At 35.6% G+C, this 22,300-nt stretch overlaps 1 long non-coding RNA gene across 1 annotated transcript in view; it reads left to right on the forward strand.

The window, feature by feature from the left end:
• LOC117020651 (uncharacterized) overlaps positions 1-22,300 on the forward strand; it is a 110,899-nt gene that overhangs the window by 83,321 nt on the left and 5,278 nt on the right. Inside the window, exon 2 of the long non-coding RNA XR_004422728.1 lies at positions 7,788-7,901. This is a non-coding gene — a long non-coding RNA (uncharacterized LOC117020651). The remainder of the gene's footprint in view (positions 1-7,787; positions 7,902-22,300) is intronic.

Raw genomic sequence — 22,300 nt, forward strand, 5'->3', positions numbered from 1 at the left:
ATCTAAACATGAGTTCATTCTGATGTCTCTAATTCTATTCCTGTATCTTATGATTCATTCTAGCTTTTCCCTTTAGTTTATCTGTAACTTCCCACTTCAACAATGAAAAACCTGACTTGCACCATCCACCATTCACTTATTTGTGCAATCCCAGTATGCATACGTGTACAGTGACTTCAGAATTATTGATGTGTACCCCCAAGGGAAACAACTTAATCAACTAGAGTACAGTGTTGTGTGTTTCGCCTCTCGTCGTGTATGCTGCACTCATTGACAAAGTTACCGCAGTAGGCACTTTTCCCCCCAACTCCGTCAGCTGGATTGTTCTGTCACACTCTGTATTTCATTCTGAGATCTACTGAGTTACTAAATGGTAATTTAAATGTCTGTGTACATTAAAGTTCATTCTTTGTATTGTAAATTTCTATAGGTTTTGACATAATGCATAGTGCCATGTGTCTACCACAACAGTATCATACAAAATAGATTCATTATTTGGTTTGTGATTTTAAATAAGTTATAAACTAACATCATTCTCTTTTCTTAAAATATTGAGGAGCATTATGGAATCTAATACCTGGCATCCTAAGTGTTTTCTGAGGTTTGCTCTTAAGAATATGTAGCTAATAATAACATTACGTTTATGTTTTATACTTTCAAAAAAGCCTTTGTATACATATTAGTCTTTAAAGAATACTAGGAGTGAGGTAGATTATATCTTAATAGCCCCATTGCACAGAAGAGAAAACAGGCTTCAAAAGGTTTGAGAAGGTTTCAGAACTGTACAGCTGGTAATCAGAGGGGTGGAGACTAAAATCAAGTCTTCTAGATCCAAGAGTAGAACTCGTCCCACTGTGTCGTACTGCCTATTGCTATTATCATGTTTGTAAAATTGTTTATGGAAGGTGTTTTTCCTCTCTCCATTATCGGGTATGGTACCATTAGTGGGGGAAAGATATATAAATTGTGCTCTCTGGGATTTGATTTCTATCATCTTATCTACTAACCCTTGTCTACCTCCATTTAACAGTTGTATATATGAAGGCAATTTAAGTAGGGCAAACTCCGATACAGCTTTGTGAAAATCAAGCCCTAAACAGTTAATTTAGAGCAGTTGAAATTAGTGTCTGATGCAAAGGAGAATAGGTTAACTGCTTGTTAGAGTGGTGTCAAATTACAATATTAGTGTTTTACCCTTGCTCTGTAATAATCCCACAACAATATTTTTTTGAAATTTTAGACTACAGTTGAAAATTCTAATGAAGCTAGTGGGCAAAAAAAATTAGCAACAACTGGAATTAAAAGCATGAGATTTTTAAAAGGATCATAATGAAAATTAGATGGGGAATATTAAAATATTACTTTAGAATGCTGTAGAAAAGACATGTTTTAGATTGAATTTGAATATAGTGTTCCATGATTAATTCCTTCCCTACAATTTTTCTTATGAATATTAGACATATGTTTTCCAGTGATACAAAAGATGGCTTTCTGAGTTCAAGAACATTTATTGTTGGTTGTCAAGTGTAGCAGTCATTAGTGCTGCTTACTGGCTCTTTCATTCCAGGCAAATGGTAGGATTGCAGTTTTTTTTTTGTTTCCTTTGTGATTTGATATGTGCTGAAGAGCACATTTGCCAATGGATTGTGAGTGGACATAAGAAGCCTCCCTTCTGATTCCAACATTTAATTTCTGTGTGAGACCCATAAACATTTTTTTTCCTCCTTCCATGGTGACTAGCAAAATTCAAGACAGCAGTTGCTCTGTAATCTATGATTATGATTAAAAATTGCAAATATCTAAGCAACATACTGTTCAATTACAGGACACACTGACTGATTCCTCCCTCCCTCCCTCTCTCTTTCCCTCCCTTCTTCCATATATTTTTAAAAAATATATCAGCAGACACTGCGCTAGGTTCTAATTTGCAAACTCAAAAGACATGGTTGCTATTCTCAAGCAGCTCATAATTTGGTGGGAGAGAAATATGAGTAAACAATAAAAATTAAACCTAACATGAAAAGAAATTAAAATCTCTGTATGCAAAGTGCTATGGAAACAGGGATTAGGGAACAATGAACTGACTGAGCAGAGATAAAGGAAATCTTCTCAGAGAAAGTGACATTTAAATTGTGTCAAAAAAGTATTCTCTTCAATAAATGGTGCTGCAAAAATTGGAAAGCCACATGCAGAAGGATGAAGCTAGACTGCTATCTGTCACCATATACCAAAATTAACTCAAAGTGTATCAAAAAACCTAAATATAAGACCTGAAACGATAAACTGCATAGAACAAAGCGCAGGTACTAAACTTATGGACCTTGAGTTCAAAGAGCATTTATGAATTTGACCTCAAAGGCAAGGGAAATAAAAGCTAAAATAAATGAATGGTGCTATATCAAACTGAAAAGCTTCTGCACAGTGAAAGAAATTATTAGCAAAACAAAGAGACAACCAACCAAATAGGAGAAGATGTTTGCAAACAACACCTCCCATAAGGAGCTAAAATCCAAAATTTATAAAGAATGCATACAACTCAACAACAACAACAACAAAACAAATAATCCAATTAAAAATGGGCAGAGGACCTGAACAGACACTTCTCCCAAGAAAACATACAAATGGCCAACAGGTATATGAAAAAAATGTTCAATTTCACTAGCTATTAGGGAAATGCAAATCAAAGCCACAATAAGACGGAGCAGCTGGTTAGCTCAGTTGGTTAGAGTGTGGTGCTCTTAACAACAAGGTTGCCGGTTCGATCCTCGCATGGGCCACTGTGAGCTGCGCCCTCCACAACTAGATTGAAACAACTACTTGACTTGGAGCTGATGGGTCCTGGAAAAAAACACTTAAAACAAACAAACAAACAAACAAACAAACAAACAAACAAACAAAACCCCACAATGAGATACCACCTCTCACCTGTTAGAATGTGTATCATCAACAAGACAAGTAATAACAAGTATTGGAGAGGTTGTAGAGAAAAAGGAACCCTCATACACTGTTGGTGGGAATGCAGATTAGTGCAGCTGCTATGGAAGGCAGTGTGGAGGTTCCTCAAAATAATAAGAATAGAATTACCATATGACCCAACAATCCCTCTCCTGGGTATCTACCCAAAAAATCTGAAAACATCCGTAAAGATATATGTGTTCCGATGTTCTCTGCAGCTTTATTTACGGTGGCCAAGACGTGGAAACAACCAAAGTGTCCTTCAATAGATGATGGGGTAAAGAAGATGCGGGATATGTACACAATGGAATATTACTTGGCTATAAGAAAAGATGAAATCGTGCCATTTGTGACAACTTGGATGGATCTTGAGATTATTATGCTAAGCAAAATAAGTCAGAAAGAAAAAGTCGAGAACCATATGATTTCACAAAGATGTGGGATATAAAATGGAAAGCAACAAATGAACAACAAACAAAAACTGATAGACTCGGCAGTTTAGTGGTTACCAGAGGGTCCGGGGGAGGAAGTTGTAAAGGGGGTCAAATATATGGTGATGGAAGGAGAACTAACTCTGGGTGGTGAACACACAATGCAATATAAAGACGATGTATCATAGAATTGTACACTTGAAGCTTATATAATTTTACCAACCAATGTGACCCCAATAAAGTTAATGAAAATTTAAAAAGATGCATGTCCAATCTAAGAGTACAGCAGCTACCCAATTATCGTCAAATGTTGCCTTGTGGGATTATGGGCTCAGCATGGCCAGACCCCAATTTTTCAATGCCTGACATTTCCCAAGTTTTAACATGCAGGTGTAAGTGAGCATTTATGCAAATCAAGTTAAGTAAACACACTGCCAGTGATTGAAAATTTTTAAAAATTAAAAAAAATCCATTTGAAAAATTGACTAAAATAAATTCAAAACAGATTAGCAGCCTAATTAGCTTTACTTTCACACTATACCAAATAGAAAAATTTAGGTAAATATTTTAATCTAATTTTTTGACTCGTAAAATATTATTGAAAGTATTGAAAGAAGAGATAAATTTCCTCATCTACACAAAAATAAAAAATACTGTATATTAGAAAAATCATAAAAATAATGAAAAGGTAAATATCAAAGCAGGAAGAATACTTCCCAGTGATGGTTGACTCTCATATACCACTACTGGGAATGTTAATTGCGTCCAGCTTCTAAGAAGCAATTTGGCAATATACATGAGAGACCTTAAAAATAAATATAAACTTTGACCTAGTAAAATAACTTCTAAGAATGTATCCTAAGGAGTTCATTTTATGTAGTTTTAGAATTCAGTTACAAGGGTGGTTATTCTAGAATATTATATCAATTATAATGTATCACATTTATTATATCAAATATTCAATACAAGTTAAATGGCCAGCATTAACTACAGGTTAAATAATCTTAAGTAATTCAAGAAAAATAGTTTTGTGCTCTTCATAACATCGTTTTAATTTTTAAGACATTAAGGTAAATGTTTATGTTTATTCTAGACTTTTTTAAATGCTGGAATAATTTGCCTATAATTCACCACTGCTTCTTAATGACTGCTAACATTTTAGAATATATCTTTCCAGAAGGTATCTAAATGTGAAAGAACAGAGTGTATGTGTACATATACATGTGTATATATTCTGTCTCTCCCTCCTCCCTCCTTTTCTATCTTCATCCTCTTCTCTCTCTCTCTCTCTTATTATACATTAAACAACATATCATACATATATTTTTGGTTCATTACATATTTAAAGGTAATTTTAAATGGTTATATAACATTCCTTTGTATGACAAATACAACACAGTCATCTAAAAATGTATTCTAGGCAAAGGATATGAAAGCTCATATAATTAAAGACAGGAAAGATATAATTAAAAGAAAGAATGTTTTTTTTTCCTTCCAGCTTTGTGAACAGTTTTATAATTCAAAGTTAAGAGTTTATATTGATGACACCTTGAATGACTTGCAAGATAAAGCAATTGGTGGCATATATTTTATATCTTTATATACATGCTTACACACATATACAGGAGAGTAAGCAATTTAAATTTTTTGTGGCAGTCAAATGACATGGAGTTGTGTGACATACTTATGTCTCTCTCTCTCTACTGTCACTGTAATGTCTACAGTATCAGGGAAGAGTCTCCAGGTTGTTCAGCCTTATGTGAATTGTCATCGCTTTGTACAGTGCCAGCCTATGGTAAGGACACAACTGTCGAATGTGTAAGCATTCTTGATCCTCAAGGAAATGTGACATCTGATATCACTACTAGTTCATGGGATCCTTGAAACTCTTCGAGCCTTTTCCTTTGATTGAATGTTTGAAACATCTATTTTATGTTTTAATTTCTTTAACCTTCTGAAATACCTTCCCTTCAAAATAGTTCCCCAGTGAACTCTTCCAGAGCTTTTATTTAATGTTAGGAGATGAAGCTAGAATTGTTAATTCTGACAGTAAACATCTGGTCTTTTAAAGTACTTACTCAGCTTGTATTGAATCTGACAAATATAGCCAGGAAACTGAAGTTTGAAGGAAAACACATGTTCAAGTGTTCATAATGTACATTTCTAACCCTCTGCTTTATCTTGCCTAAATTTTAAACAAGGCTTTTTTTCTCCATGGGCTCCCCCCAAGTCTTTGGCTTCCCCCAAGTCTAAACAATCACTAAAATATAAAACATTCCCCCTTAAGAGCATGTGATGCTTAATATTATGTGTCAACTTGGGCTGGGCTGGTTAAACGTTGTTCTGGATGTTTCTCTGAAGGCGTTCTTGAATGAGATTAACATTTCAGTTATTAGACTGAGTAAAGCAGATTACCTGTCATAATGTGGTGGGGCTTGTTCAATCAGTTGAAGCCTTAGTAGAACAGAGGCTCACCTTCCCTGGGCAAGAAGGAATCCTGCTAGACTACTGCCTTTGGAATGAACTGTAATTCTTCCCTGGGTCTGCATCCTGCCCGGGCTACTTTGAAGATTTCAGGCTCACAAAACCTCTACAATTATGAGAGGCAATTCCTTAAAATATCTGTCTCTCTCTAAATACTCCTATTGGTTTTGTTTCTCTGGAGAACCCTAATACACAGCACATCCATAGAATTGAAATGGGCTAACCACAGTGAGAAACATTCCCTGTCAGACCACCCTGAACAGGCTATCTGCTCACTATCACTCCTTTGACTAATTTCTCCTCAAGAGTTCTGGTTTGCCTTGATTATTCTCCCTATAAAAGCCTTTTTCTGTTTGATTTTGAGACACTTGCAGATCTTGAAGTTGGAGCATTATCCCTATTCCATTAGTCTTCTTGAAAAAAGTTTCTTCTTACGTAAGTCTGGATTTGTTTTTATTTGACACAAGAAACCATTAAGGAAGAACAGGAAGATTAGAATATAAAAATAGAAATGTGTTTAGGATAAATTAGGGATAAATGCAAATGAGCAACACCAACAACAAAAGGTCAGTAAAAATAATTGAAGAAGAGAATACAAAGGAATTAAGATATACGCAAAGAAGAAGAATAGATAAAATTATAAAAACAACTAAGATAAAGAAGTTTACAAGTAAATAGTTGTTTCTTGCTTGCTAAGCTGTACTTTTTTTTGTCCCCTAAATAAACATGACGTATGGTCAGTGAGGGATGGCCCAAAAGGAATATGTGTTTAGATTATATTTAGAGAATTGTTTTTGTGATTATTAACTGAGTATATTTATAGCTCTCTTTGTAATAGAAACATATAGTAATAGAATCATTAACCTATTGGTGATTGCTTTAATCTTAGTATCCTCAGTGGAATTCTCTTAATAGCCATAACAGAAATCATGCTGGAGTACATAATTTATAAAGTAGGAAAAAAGTCTAGAGAAAATCCTTTCACTCTTCTGCTTCACTCAGCAAAATATCTTGGATTTCTTTAAACAAAGAATTTTAAAAATTGCATTTTTGTTCAATATTTCCAGTGTGCTATCTTGGAGATTGTAAGTAAATGGATGAAACGATGACAATAATTGTGCAGAAGATAGGAAAGGACTTCCCTTTAGTATGTAGACAGAATGACTTTCTAGGCCATAGCTATCCTACCATACATGTGTTTCCCACTCCTCCGTGGGCATTACTTACATGGGAATGGATAAATCCCAGGTAGAAATTCCATGCTGAAAAATGACCTCAAGATGAGAATATTTGATTTGGACTTGTTGAGAGTCTTTGCTAAATCCATTTCAAGAATGAAGTAAAAGGAAAGTGCAGCATTAAACTCATTAATTAGTTTTCTTGTATATTTCAGTGAGGGCAAAATGTCAGACACACATAGTAATGAGAAGAGAGTTTTAATTTTTCATTAACTCTAATTAATGTTGACTCTTCATGTTTCATTAACATTACTTCTGCTGACTAGGGAATTTATCAAAAGTACAGCAAGGATCATCAGTCTACTCTAGATAATGCATTCTGAGTGTGGGAGGGGAGATGACACTTTGAAATATTTTACTCTGGAATTAAGTAAAGTTCAATTACCTCAACCACAGGAAAATTGTCAGGGTCAGGAGAAAACTTGGGAAGCATTTTTCTCATAGTCTTAATGTTAGGGAGCCATCTCTATCATTTTCTTTGTCTGGTTAATGCCCTATGCTAATCGAAGAATCCACCATTCCTTGTCTTGAAAGCAACAGCTGCAGGACAGCACATTTGCTTAATGGACATCTTCGTCGTTCTGGTCAGTGTCTTCTTCATCAAGCATGAGTGAATGTTCCCAGTGTACTTCTCTCAACACAGGGGGAAAAGCTGATCCTTTCCTTTATTCTCCTTCAGTTGCTGCTGCGTTTAAACTGGGTTGCATGGTTCCTGGGAAGGTTGAAGGACAGAAGCCCAAGGGGATGAGAAGATGCAGAATATAGGGGATATAGAATAAAGAACCTCTTTAAGGTAAGTTAATAATAGCTAAAATTTAATTAGCTCTTACAATATGCCAGATGCTGTGTTGCATGCTTTATATGAATAAGACATTTGATCACCACAACATCCGATTCAATGATGTAGGTGCTACTGCTATACTCATTTCACAGGTGGGAGACCTAACAAATAATTTTAAATACCTCACCCAAAGGTTATAAAGTTATTGATTGTGAGAATGAAGATTCAAATCCAGGTGGTTGAGCTCCGAAGCCCATCTTTCTAACCATTGTACTATTTAATAAATGTAAAGTCTGGGTAAACACTCAGATTTAGGGTAGTGCTGGCAGAGTAGGGTGATCTGTTTAACAAAATCTTTTTTGGAGAAGGTTTCTTTAAGGTACAAAATGAAGAAAGGTAAGGATGTGGTTAGCTGGGCCCGGAAAGGAGACATTCTCCATGCATTTGGAAAAAATTAGTCAAAATTAGTAAAAGGGAACTAAATGAGCTAAATACCAGAGATAGCAAGAAGGCTTTTTGGACCTGTGTAAGTCACAGAATATGAATAGATTTTATCCGATTCTCTCCCTACAGATGAAATATTCATTGCACATCTTTGTAATGACAATAGAACTAGTAACTTTGCCCAAATGCATTGCTTCCCCATTCCTTCCAGGAAAGGCAGTGGCTTAAAACATTCATTTTGAAGTCATTTGGTCTGGGATTGACTCTAGATTTTGTCATTTAATAGCTGTGTGAATTTAGGCAGTGAGGTGAATTGCACCTCCTCAGTAAAATGCTGATGATAATGGTACCTACCTCATTGGCAGTTGCGGAATGAGGTTATGAGGTGTTATCCTTTGTATTTATTGGGGTGACATTGGTTAGTAAAATTATATAGGTTTCAAGTGTACCTTTCCATAATACATTATCTATATATTGCATTGTGTGTTCACCACCCAGAGTCAGTTCTCCTTCCATCACCATATGTTTGATCCCCTGAGATGTTACTCTTAAAGAACATAGCAAGCACTCCATAAGTGGCAGTTACTGTGAAGGAAGAGGAGGAAGTAAAAGATGAAGAGGAGAAAGAGGACTTCTATTAAGGCTATCTTAATTTAGGTGGTGCACCATGGCTATAGATAATTAATTCTTCCTAAAAGAAAATTTTAAGGGTGTTTAGGGCTATATTTTCCAAAGGGTATACATGCATTTTTTTGTAACATAAGATAACCTCCAAGTATTTCCCATTTTCAGTCAACTATATTCAGGTATAATTCAAAATATACTTCCTTCAGTTGAAGATATATCCTATTTAATTTTGTACAGTGATAAAGTATTAGCATGTTTGTAATCACAGTTTCTTTTCTCTAAAAATTAGCTTGTCACTTAGTGTTCATTTATTCTATGCCTTATTGTGACAAAAGATGTCAATTAAATGTGACAGACAATATGAGATTTTTAAAAAAATGAGCTCAGGTCTAATTTATTTAAAGATTAAGTAACAAGAAAAATGAGAAGTAAAGAAAACTTTAGTGTATTTTCACTTTTATTCTTTTTTTCAAATCTTTGCGGTGTGATCAGAAAATACGGTGAATGTTGCTGCCAAGTGCCATCCAATGGAAAGGCAGAGATATTCAATATGCGAAGTGGAGCATCAAACCTTAATAACAATGTCTGACAAGTTTCAACTTGTTCAATGCAGTCAGTTGGGTGTGAGCTTCAGTTGAGAGACGGTGTATTTTAAAGTGTGCCGTAAATCATGGATCACGAACATAGCATTAACATGAAATTTTGTTTCAAACTGCAAAAAAGTGCTAAAGAAACACATGAAATGTTAAAGTTATCTTATGGTGATGCTGCAGTAAGATGGTTTACAAGTGGTTCGAGTGATTTCGTAATGGTTGTGAATCTATTGAAGATGAGGAGAGATCAGGACATCCTTCAATATCAAAGGGAATGTTGAAAGAGTAAGCGAAATGATTCGATCAGACAGGTGATTGACTATTAGGGAAATTGCTGAGGATCTGAACATCTCTTATGGTTCTGTTCAAAGCATTTTAACAACAGATTTGAACATGAGGGGAGTGAGTGTGAAATTTGCTCCACGCATTTTGACTGTCAAACAAAAGCAAGAGCATTTGTTGATTTCATTGGAGTTACACGATCATGCTGCTTCAGATGCAAACTTTTGAAGACATGTCATCATGGGAGATGAAACTTGGGTGTATGATTATGATCCCGAGACCGAGGTTCAGAGTTCTCAATGGCAATCACCCAGTTGTCCTGGTGCAAAAAAAGCTCGTCAATCAATTAGCATCAAGCTGATGTTAAATTGTGTTTTTTGACCTTGATGAAATTGTGTGCCCTGAGTTTATACCCAGGAAAACTATGGTGAACTGTGAATATGATAAGGGCTTATTAGGGTGTTTAAGAAATGAAGTGCATAGAAAATGGCCTGAGAAATGGACAAACAGTTTCACCCTCCATTATGACAATGTTCCATGTCACACATCGCTTCTGGTACAGCCATTTCTGTAAAATAAAAACATTATGTTTTTTTCTGTCTGACTTATTTCGCTTAGCATTATACTCTCAAGATCCATCAGCAGAGAACCTTATGATTTCACTGATATGTGGTATATAAACCAAAAACAACAAAAAAACAAGACAAACAAATGAGAAACAAAAACCCATAGACACAGACAATAGGTTAGTGGTTACCAGAGGGTAAGGGGGGTGGGGGATGGAAGATGTGGGTAAGGGGGATCAAATATATGGTGATGGAAGGAGAACTGACTCTGGGTGGTGAACACACAATGGGATTTATAGATAATGTAATACAGAATTGTACACCTGAAATCTATGTAATTTTACTAACTATTGTCACCCCAATAAATTAAAAAGCAAACAAACAAACAAAAAAACCTTATGGTGTGTCCTCATCCACCGTATTCACTGGCTCTGACACCGTGCCACTTCTGTCTCTTCCCCAAAGTCAAAATGACCATGAAAGGTAAACGTTTTGAATCGAGTCAGGACATTGAGGCAGCCACAACAGCATAACTAAAGACACAAAAGAGGACTTCCAGAACTGCTTCAGAAAGTGACAAGAATGATGGGATAAGTGTGTTCAAAGTGAGGGAGAGTATTTTGAAGGGGATTAATGGCAATGTGTTTTTTATTGTAATTTTTTAAAATTTAAACATTCACTGTATTTTTTGATCACTCCTTGTATATTTACATACAATAAAATTCATTCATTTAAAATGTGCTGTTCAGTGGTTTTTAGTATATTCACAGAATTGTGCAACCACCATAGTTTAATCTTAGAACATTTTCACTAGCCCCAAATAAACTCCGTACTCCTTAGCCATCAGCCAACAACTCCCATCATCTGTGGATTTACCTCTTTTGGACATTTGGTATAAATGTTATACGTGGTTCTTTGTCAGTCGCTTCTTTCAGTTAGCATGTTTTCAAGGTTAATCCATTTTGCAGCAGGTATCAGTCCTTCATTTTACTGATGAATAATGTTCCTTTGTTGGACATACCACATTTTATTTATCCATTCATCAACTGATGGACATTTAGATTATTTCTACTTTTGGGACATTATTAATGCTGCTATGAACATTCTTGTACAAGTTTTTGAGTGTACATATGTTTTCACTTCACTTGGTTATATACCTAGGAGTGGGATTTCTGGGTCATATGGTAATTCTCTGTTTAACATTTTGAGGAAGTACCAAACATTTTTCCAAAGTGATGTCACCATTTTACATTTCCACCAGCAACATATGAAGGATCTGTTTCTCTGTATCTTTGCCAACACTTGTTATTATTTGTCTTCTTGAGTCCAGCCATTCTAGAGGGTGTGATGTAGTATTTCAGTATTGTTTTGAATTTTCTTGACATCTAATGATGTTAAACATCTTTTCATGCATTTCTTGGACTCTTTTATGTCTTTTTTTTATTGGAGAAATGCCTACGCAGGCTCTTTGATCATCTTTTTGTTTGGTTTATTTGTCTTTTTATTGCTGAGTAGTAAGAATTCTGTATATACAGAGGGTGCCCAAAAAAATTATACACATTTTAAGAAAGGTAAACTGTTTTAAAATTGTTATACTCAATATATACTGATCACAAAAGATGAATACAAGTCACGTTTGACTTCTGCAATTATAAGAGGTGCTCAGAGTCATTATCATCAGCGTCCAGACACTTCTGATTATGGCAAACTATTGCTTGAGCAACATTGACCAAAGTGTCCACTTGTATACATTTTTTTGGCACCGTTGGTATTCTGGATTAAAGTCCCTGATTAGAAATATGATTTGCAAATACTTTTTTTCTATTGTGTGAGTTTACTTTTCATATTCTTGCTGATGTCTTTTGAAGCACTAAAGGTTTTAGTTTTGATGAAGTTTTACTTATCTAATTTTTCTTTTGTCACTTAAACTTGTTGGTGTTGTATAATAAAACCATTGTATAACCCAAGGCCATGAAGATTTACTCCCTTGTTTTCTTCTACAAATTTTATAGTATTACCTCATACATGTAGGTCTGTGATCCATTTTGAGTTAACTTTTGTGTGTGGTGCATGGCCTAATGTCATTCTTTTGAACAAGATATCCAGTTTTCTGACAACTATTTGTTAAAAACACTATTCATTTCCCCATTGAATGGTCTTGGCACCCTCATTGAAAACCAATTGACCGTAGATATGTAAATTTATTTCTGGACTCAATTCTATTACATTGATCTATATATCTATCCTATGCCAGCACTACAATGTCTTGGTTACTATAGCTTTGTAGTAGGTTTCAAAATTGTGAAGGGTGAGTCCTCCAATGTGTTCTTTATCAAGATTGTTTTGGTTAATAAAAGATTACATAGTGCCATTTGTGACAGCATGGATGGATCTTGAGATCATTATGCTAAGTGAAATAAGTCAGACAGAAAAAGTCAAGAACCATACGACTTCACTCACGTGGGATATAAAACTGAAGGCAACAAAGGAACAAGAGAAGCAAATAAAGAAATAATAACTCATAGACACAGACAACAGTTTAGTGGTTACCAGAGGGTAAGGGGGAAGGGAGGATGGTAGAAGAGAGTAAAGGGGTCCAACATATGGTGATGGAAGAAGAACTGACTGTGGGGGGTGAACACCTAATGCAATATATAGAATGCAATATATAGCTGTGTTATAGAATCTTGAAATCTATGTCATTTTGTTGACCATTATCAACAAATAAATTTTAATTAAAAAAAAGATTGTTTTGGCTATAGGTACATTCACTTTTTTTTTAATTAAAGTTTATTGGGGTGACAATTGTTAGTAAAGTTACATAGCTTTCAGGTATACAATTCTGTAATGCATCATCTACCGTGTTTCCCAAAAATAAGACCGGATCTTATACCGTATTTCCCCCAAGATAAGACTGGGTCTCATATTAATTTTTGCTCCAAAAGACACATTAGGGTGAATTTTCTGGGGATGTCTTATTTTTTCATGTGTAACAATCTACATTTATTCAAACAGTCATGTCCTCTTCTTGAACATCATCATAATGTACTAAATGCATCTGTCTGGCTGATGATCTTAACTGAAGCTTATTTTCGGAGTAGCATGTTTTCCCAAAAATAAGACCTAGCCGGACAACCAGCTCTAATGCATCTTTTGGAGCAAAAATTAATATAAGACCCGGTATTATATTATGTTATATTATATTATATTATATTATATTATATTATATTATATTATATTCCCAATCTTATAGTAAAGTAAGACCAGGTCTTATATTAATTTTTGCTCCAAAAGACTCATTAGAGCTGATTGTCCGGCTAGGTCTTATTTTCGGGGAAACACGGTATATCATATTGTGTGTTGCCGACCCAGAGTCAGTTCTCCTTTCATCACTGTATATGTGATCCCTTTTACCCTCTTCTAGAACCCCTATCCTCCCTTACCCTCTGGTAACCGCTAAACTATTATCTATGTCTATGAGTTTCTGTTTCTTCATTTGTTTGTCTAGTTCCTTTGTTGTTTACAGTTTTATATACCACATATCAGTGAAATCATATGGTTCTCTACTTTTTCTGTCTGACTTATTTCGCTCAGCATAATAATCTCAAGATCCATCCAAGTTGTCACAAATGGCACTATTTCATCTTTTCTTATGGCAGAATAGTATTCCATTGTGTATACATACCACATCTTCTTTATCCAATCATCTATCGAAGGACACTTTGTTGTTTCCATGTCTTGGCCACCGTAAATAAAGCTGCAGAGACCATCGGAGCACATATATCTTTACGGATAAATGTTTTCAGATTTTTTGCGTAGATTCCCAGGAGAGGGATTGCTGGGTCATATGGTAATTCTATTCTTAATTTTTTGAGGAACCTCCACACTGCCTTTCATAGCAGCTGCACCAATTTGCATTCCCACCAACAATGTATGAGGGTTCCTTTTTCTCCACAGCCTCTCACTGTGTACCAAAATCAACTCAAAATGGATCAAAGTCCTAAACGTAAGACCGGAAACAATAAACTGCCCAGAAGAAAACATAGGTACTAAACTTATGGACTTGGGGTTCAAAGAGGATTTTATGAATTTGACTTCAAAGGCAAGGAAAGTAAAAGCTAAAGTAAACGAATGGGACTATATCAAACTAAAAAGCTTCTGCATGGCAAAAGAAACCATTGACAAAATAAAGAGGCAACCAAACAAATGGGAGAAGATTTTTGCAAACAACACCTTGGATAAGGGGCTAATATCCAATATATTGAAGGAACTCATACAACTCAACAACAAAAAAACAAAGAATCCAATTAAAAAATGAGCAGAGAACCTGAATAGACATTTCTCCAAAAAGGACATACTAATGGCCAATAGACATATGAAAAAATGCTCAACATCACTAATCATCAGAGAAATGCAAATAAAAACCACAATGAGATATCACCTCACCCCAGTTAGAATGGCTATAATCAACAAGACAAATAACAACAGGTATGTTCACTTTTAAACTGAAAATCAGTACTAGGCATAAGAGATCTATACGTTTGTAAATAAATACAAAGATGCTTCAAGTATTGGGCACTGTTTCTGGTTTTTCCAGCTTTTCTGTTATAGTGCATACCATTGGTTAATAAAATATTCCCTATTGAACCAAACTCCTGTAATAGAGAATCACTGAATGAATAAATTCTGATGAAAACATTTGTCTTAGGTCAGGCTGCTATACCAAAATCCCACAGACTGGGTGGCTTAAATAACAGATGTTTATTTCACACAGTTACAGAACCTGCAAAGTCCGAGATCAGGATGCCAGCATGGTGGGGTTCTGGTGAGAGTTCTCTTCCTGGCTTTCCAACAGCGGCAGTCTTCTTGCTGTGTCCTTAACATGGGGTGGGGGGACTGTAGGAAGGGGAGTGGTAGGGTAGAATAGGGGATGGGGGAAGAAAGATTGGGGGAATCTAAAATGTTTCTCCTTGCTGAAGTTTGCTTGCTATTGCTTAATATTCTGTTAGGGTGACTCTCTGCTTTTCTTCTTCCTATAGGATGAGAATAAATTATAGTAGAACAGTTGAGCACATAAACTCTGAAATCCAATAGGGCTAGGTGGAGCACAGGCTCTACCTCCTTGGCCTGTGATACTGGGCAAGTTGTTTAACCTTTCTGAAACATCCCCATTTGTAAAATGGGATTAATAATAACAGTGCATTCCTCATAATATTCTTGTGACAATTACATTGCTAAGTCATGTAAAACCTGTAGTATAGGGACTGGCCTGTGGGAAATGCTCAATCAATTCTAGCTGTTATAATTTATTGTAACAAAATTTATTGTAATTTGAGAAAACTACCCATTTAGAGGCTTCAGAAGGTAACAGCCCAGATTCCAAGTTCAAAATTCCTTTTTCTGAAGGATAAGCTAAATGAGAAGTTTGTCACACAGAATTTTTCATTCAAAGTACTCAATACTGCTTTGAAAAAAGATGCACACATAAGATTTTGCTTTCCCTATTCTCCTCTCTTGACAGATTTTTCTCTTAAGAAAGTAGCTGACCATGGAAACCAATTAATCTCTCTCCTGAGGCAAAGCAATCGTTTGCAAAAGAATGCACTCCAGTGCCAGCCCCAAAGGCTCCAGAATAGCTAGAGGAGAGAAGGCTGCTTTTTCTTTGATTTTCATGGCTGATGAAAGCTGTTATTTGGAAAGCGTATGTGTGTGTGTGTGTGTGTGTGTGTGTGTGTGTGTGTGTGTAGTGAGAGGGCACATGATTCAATCATTCCTACACACTTCCCCTGAAACTTTCATGAAAGATTTTATGTGCAGTATGTGTGGTATGAGAACTTATCTAGACACATACATTTATTTACCTGCCACACATTTGTGTCTTCTTCGGTGTTCATGGACCTTTTTTCCCTCTTTTCTCAGTGCCTAGCGCAGTGCATAGCACATAAGAATCAGGAAACATGAATTACTTACTGTTCAGAAACAGTTTGCAGTCTAAAGTGGTTCAGAGCATGGATTTTGGAATCAGATAGGAGCTGATTCCAAACTCCTTCATTTACTGGTTCAGTAATTGGGTAAATTATTTAACTTCTCAGAGTCCCAGTTGCTTTACTTGTAAAATTTAATTGACATAAACCATAGGTTAGTTTGAAACTTGAGGCAATGTGGGAAAGTATAAGGGCCGACAGTTTACTTCATGAACTTATCCTAGAAAAAGTGCTACAAACCTCATTGCTGAATATCACTATGGTCACCTTTGAAATACTCCTCTTGGGAAGCTATGCACCAACACCTGTGCCTACTTCACCCTTCAAAGCAATTTTGGAACTCTTTTTCTGGAATGGCCATCAGAGCTGTTGTATTTTCCTTGATGTCCTGAATGTCATCAAAATGTCTTCCTTTCAATATTTCCTTTATCTTGGGGTAAAGAAAGAAGTCATTGGGGTCACTGGGGGCCAGAACAGGTGAGTAGAGAGGGTGTTTCAATATAGTTATTTGTTTACTGGCTAAAAATTCCCTTACCGACCGTGCTGTGTGAGCTGGTGCATTGTAGTGATGCAAGAGCTATGGATTGTTGGCAAAAAGTTCAGGTCGTCTAACTTTTTCATGCAGCCTTTTCAGCACTTGCAAATAGTAAACTTGATTAACTGTTTGTCTAGTTGGTACAAATTCATAATGAATAATCCCTGTGATATCAAAAAAGGTTAGCAATGTCGTTGAAACAAGCTTGCGAACTTAATTGTCAGACCTCATATGTAACAGTTCTTGATAAGTAATAGGCAGTGAATAATACCTATAGGAACCAAAGAAATTGCTTGTAAATTAAATTAATCAAAAGTCATTTACTAATCATTCATCTTAGGATTTGTTTATGCAATACACATTTAAAAATACCTACTATATGCAAGTGTGCTAGACGTCAGGAATGCAGAGATAAGACACAGTCTCAATCCTCAATGGACTTCCAGTGGAGTATAGAATATAGCAAGGTAAAACAACTAAAAGCTGTAAGGAAATGACTGTTTTTTCCAACGTTTCATTAAGAAAACGTTTATAGAGAAAAAAACTTCAAAGAATTATACAATGAGCATCTGTATACTGGCCACCTATAGTCCCCAATTAATATGTTGCTATATTTGCATTATCATATGTCTAAACATCTATTCATTCTTCTATCCATCCACCAATCTATCTTATTTTAATGCTTTTCAAAGCAATTTGCAGATAGTGCATTTTACTCCTCAGAATGCATGTATATCATTAACTAAAGTTCAATATTTGTTTATTTTTTAAGAGGTAAAATTTACGTATTGACAACCACTCACCTTACCTATAATGCTTGAAGACTTTTGACAAAATGTAATACCTGTGTAACCCAACCCCTATTGAGAGCTAGAATATCACAGTCACCCCATAAAGTTCTCTTAGATGCTCCCCAATCAATCCCTAAGGAAAATAAGTCAGACAGAATCGTATGATTTCACTCGTATGTGGGATATAAACCTGAAAACAACAAACAAGACGAACACAAAAACTCAGATACAGACAACAGTGTAGTGATTACCAGAGTTTAAGGGGAGAGGGAGAAGAGTAGAAGAGGGGAAAGGGGGTCAAATATACAGTATGAATTCTTTTGTGTAAGCCTTCTGTCACTCAGAGAAATGTTTTGAGCTAGATCCATGTTTTTTGAGATTCAGCTAACTTGCTCTCTGAATCATTAGTGAATTCATTTTTTTAATTGTGAAAAAAAACACATAACAAATTTGCCGTCTTAATCATTTTTAAGCTTGTAGTTCAGTGGTGTTAAGTATATTCAAATTGGGCAACACATTTCCTGAACTTTTTCATCTTGTAAACCTAAAGCTCTGTACCCATTGAACAACTCCTCATTTCTCCCCACGGGCCCTGGCAACTACCATTCTACTTTCTGTTTCTATGAATTTCGCTAGTTTAGATACCTCATATACATGGAATCATACAATATTTGTCTTGTGACAGATTTATTTTACTTAGTATAATGTTCTCAAGGTTCATCCATGTGGCAGCGTATGACAGGATTTCCCTTTTAAGGGAATAATATTCCACTTATACACACACACACACACCACCACTACCACCACCACCTTTTGTTTATCCATCCATCCCTTCATCCATCCATGGGTGCTTGGGTTGATTCTACCTCTCATCTATTATAAATATTGCTGCTGTGAACATGAGCATGCCAAAATCTCTGTGAGATTCCAGTTTTAAATCATTTTGGTTATATATTCTCAGAAGTGAGATTGCTGGGTCATACGAGGTCTGAGAATTAAGTTTGCAAACTCATCCTAGAAAAAGTGCTACATACCTCATTGCTGAATATCACTATGGTCACCTTCGAAGTACTCCCCTTGGGAAGCTATGCACCAATGCCAGTGCCTAGACCACCCTTCAAAGCAATGTTGGAACTCTTTTTCTGAAATGGCCGTCGGAGCTGTCATCGTATTCCCCTTGATGTCCTGAATGTCAGCAAAGTGTCTTCCATTCAATACTTCCTTTATCTTTGGGTACAGAAAGAAGTCATTGGGGGCCAGATCAGGTGAGTAGAGAGGATGTTCCAGTATAGTTATTTGTTTACTGGCTAAAACCTCTCTCACAGACAGTGCTGGGTGAGCTGGTGCATTGTCGTGATGCAAGAGCCATGAATTGTTGGTGAAAAGTTCAGGTCATCTAACTTTTTTATGCAATATTTTCAGTACTTGCAAATAGTAAACTTGGTTAATTGTTTGTCCAGTTGGTACAAATTCATAATGAATAACCCATCTGATATCAAAAAGGTTAGCAACATCGTTGCAACAATTTTGTGAACTGAATTGTCTAACCTTGTATGGTAATTCTATTTTTAATTTTTTGAGGAATTGCCATATTTTTTTCCACAGTGACTGCACTGTTTTATAATCTCACCAGCAATGCATAGGGTTCTAATTCTGTACATCCTCTTCAACAGTTATTTTTGTTGTTGGTTTTTTTTTTTTTACAGTAGCCATCCTAATGGGTGTGAAGTTATTTTTAAGAAATCATAAAGCTTTCCCCATGTGTTTTTTTCTTTAGGTCTTACATATAGGTCTTCGATCCTTTTTATTTTTTCTATATGGTGTAAGTAAGGGTCTAACTTCATTCTTTTATATGTGTGTATCCAGTTTCTCTAGCACCAATTGTTGAAGAGACTGTTGTGATTGTTGAAAATCATTTCACCGTATATGTGAGGGTTTATTTCTGGGCTATTTCATGGTCTTTATGTCTGTCTTTACACCAGTACCATATTGTTTGCATTATAGCTTTGTAATAAGTTTTGAAATTAGGAAGTAGGAGACCTCTAATTTTGTTCTTTTTCAGGATAGCTTTGGCTATTTGGGATCCCTTGAGGTTACATACCGTGTTTCCCCGAAAATAAGACCTAGCCAGACAATCAGCTCTAATTCGTCTTTTGGAGCAAAAATTAATATAACACCTGGTGTTATATTATATCATGTATTTTAAGATGGGTTTTTGTATTTCTGCAAAAAATTCCATTGGGATTTTGATAGGGATCATATTGAATCTGAAGATTGCTTTGGGCAGTATTGTCATTTTAACAATATTAAGTCTTCTAATCCATGAACATGGGATGTTTTTCCATTTATGTCCTTTTATTTTTTTTTAAATTTTTTCAGTAATATTTTGTAGTTTTTAGTGTAGAAGTCTCTTGCCTCCTTGGTTAAATTTATTCTTAAGTAGTTTATTAATGTTATTGTAAATGGAATTGTTTTCTTAATTTTCTTTTCATATTGTGTATTGTTAATGTATAGAGACACAACTGATCTTTATGTGTTGATTTTTGTATACTGCAACATTGCTAACAGAATTTGTGTGTGTGTGTGTGTGTGTGTGTGTGTGTAATCTGTAGAGATTTCTAAATATATGATCATGTTATCTATAAACAGATAGAATTTTACTTCTTCCTTTCCAATTTGGGTGCATTTTATTTCTTTTTCTTGCCTATTTACTCCGGTTAGTTCTTCCAGGACTATGTTGAATAGAAGTGGTGAAAACAGTGAACATCTTTTGTTGTTCTTGATCCTAGAACAAAAGCTTTTAAGTCTTTCACCACTGAGGATGATGTTAACTATGGGCTTTTCGTGTACGGCCTTTGAGTTGAGGCGGTTTCCTTATATTTCTAGTTTGTTGAGTGTTTTTGCATGAAAGGGTGTTGAATTTTGTCAAATACTTTTTTTCATCAATAATCTGTTCACTTTTATTACTAAGTAGTAGTCTATTCTGCTGTATACATATACCATTGTTCTCTTCATGGACACCTGGGTTGTTTCCAGTATTTGGCTGTCATGAATAAGTGACCATATTTTAAACCAGCCAAATTCAAACCAACTAACCCATCTGTTCTCTATTTCTACTGCAATCTATTGTATTTTTTTTGGTTTTCTAACTTGCTTATACATGGCATTTGACTCAGTGGGCTATATTCCCTTTAACTAGCATTTAATGTTTTCCAAAATGTGAACCCACCTAACTTTGTGTTTTAGTCCTCCATATTAACAACATTCTGCCTGTCCCCTTGCAATCCCCTAAAAAGGGCAAACCTATTTTTACCCCCAAACTTGCTTTCATTTGTAATAATAATAAATGGTAAGAATAACAGTAACACTTTCCTTCTGTCTGTTTTAAAAACCTGTTCGTCCTGGTGAACTTGTTGGAAAAATATATATGCCATCCATCTGTCTATTTTATTATTTTATTCATAATTCAGTAGAGATTAACACATAGCACTTAGGGGCCCCTTTTGGGCAGCAACATTTGTTGTTCATTCATTTGTTCTTCTGTTCACCCACTTAACATATCCCCATAGAGTTTACTATGTGTCTTTAGGTATGAAGTGGTGACTAAAACATAGCTTATGTCCTGGGCTTATATTCATCTAAAAATGTGTACAAACATATAATTAAAAGCTGAGTTAATAACAAGGAAAAAAAAACAGGGAACTGTGATAATATACGAGGTGTGACAATTAAGTTTGTGAACTTGTTGCAACCATGTTGCTAACCTTTTTGTTATCAGAGGGATTCTTCATTATGAATTTGTACCAACTGGACAAACAGTTAACCAAGTTTACTATTTGGAAGTGCTGAAAAGGGTACATGAAAAAATTAGATGACCTGAACTTTTCGCCAACAATTCATGGCTCTTCCATCACCACAAAGCACCAGCTCACACGGCACTGTCTGTGAGGCAGTTTTTAGTCAGTAAACAAAGAACTGTATTGGAACACCCTCCCTACTCACCTGATCTGGCCCCCAGTGACTTCTTTCTTTACCTGAAGATAAAGGAAATATTGAAAGGACGACATTTTGATGACATTCAGGACATCATGGGTAATACAACAACAGCTCTGATGGCCATTCCAGAAAAAGAGTTCCAAAATTGCTTTGAAGGATGGACTAGGTGCTGGCGTCGGTGCATATCTTCCCAAGGGGAATACTTCGAAGGTGACCATAGTGATATTCAGCATTGAGTTGTGTATTTAGTAATTGCGGTTTTTGCAAATATTTTTAACCTTTTAAACCGCAATTACTTTTGCACCAACCTAACAGTACTTTTTCTAGGTTGAGTTTGTGATCTTAATTGTCTGACCTCATATATCAAGGGACATGATCTTTTCTTCAGGGAGGAAGATATTCAAGACAGATAACCCACCAAAAATTGACCTTTCAGAAGAAATTTGAATGTTGAGTAGAAATTAAGCAGGTAAAATGTACAAAAGTGCAGTCTAAACAGAAGAAACACTATGTGCAAACACCCTGAGACATGAGGAAGCTTGGAGAGTGTACTGAGAGGAACCCTCTGTAGCTGGAGCACAGAGAACCTTGGG

Source organism: Rhinolophus ferrumequinum, chromosome X (assembly GCF_004115265.2).
Source record: "Rhinolophus ferrumequinum isolate MPI-CBG mRhiFer1 chromosome X, mRhiFer1_v1.p, whole genome shotgun sequence".
Lineage (NCBI taxonomy): Eukaryota > Metazoa > Chordata > Mammalia > Chiroptera > Rhinolophidae > Rhinolophus > Rhinolophus ferrumequinum.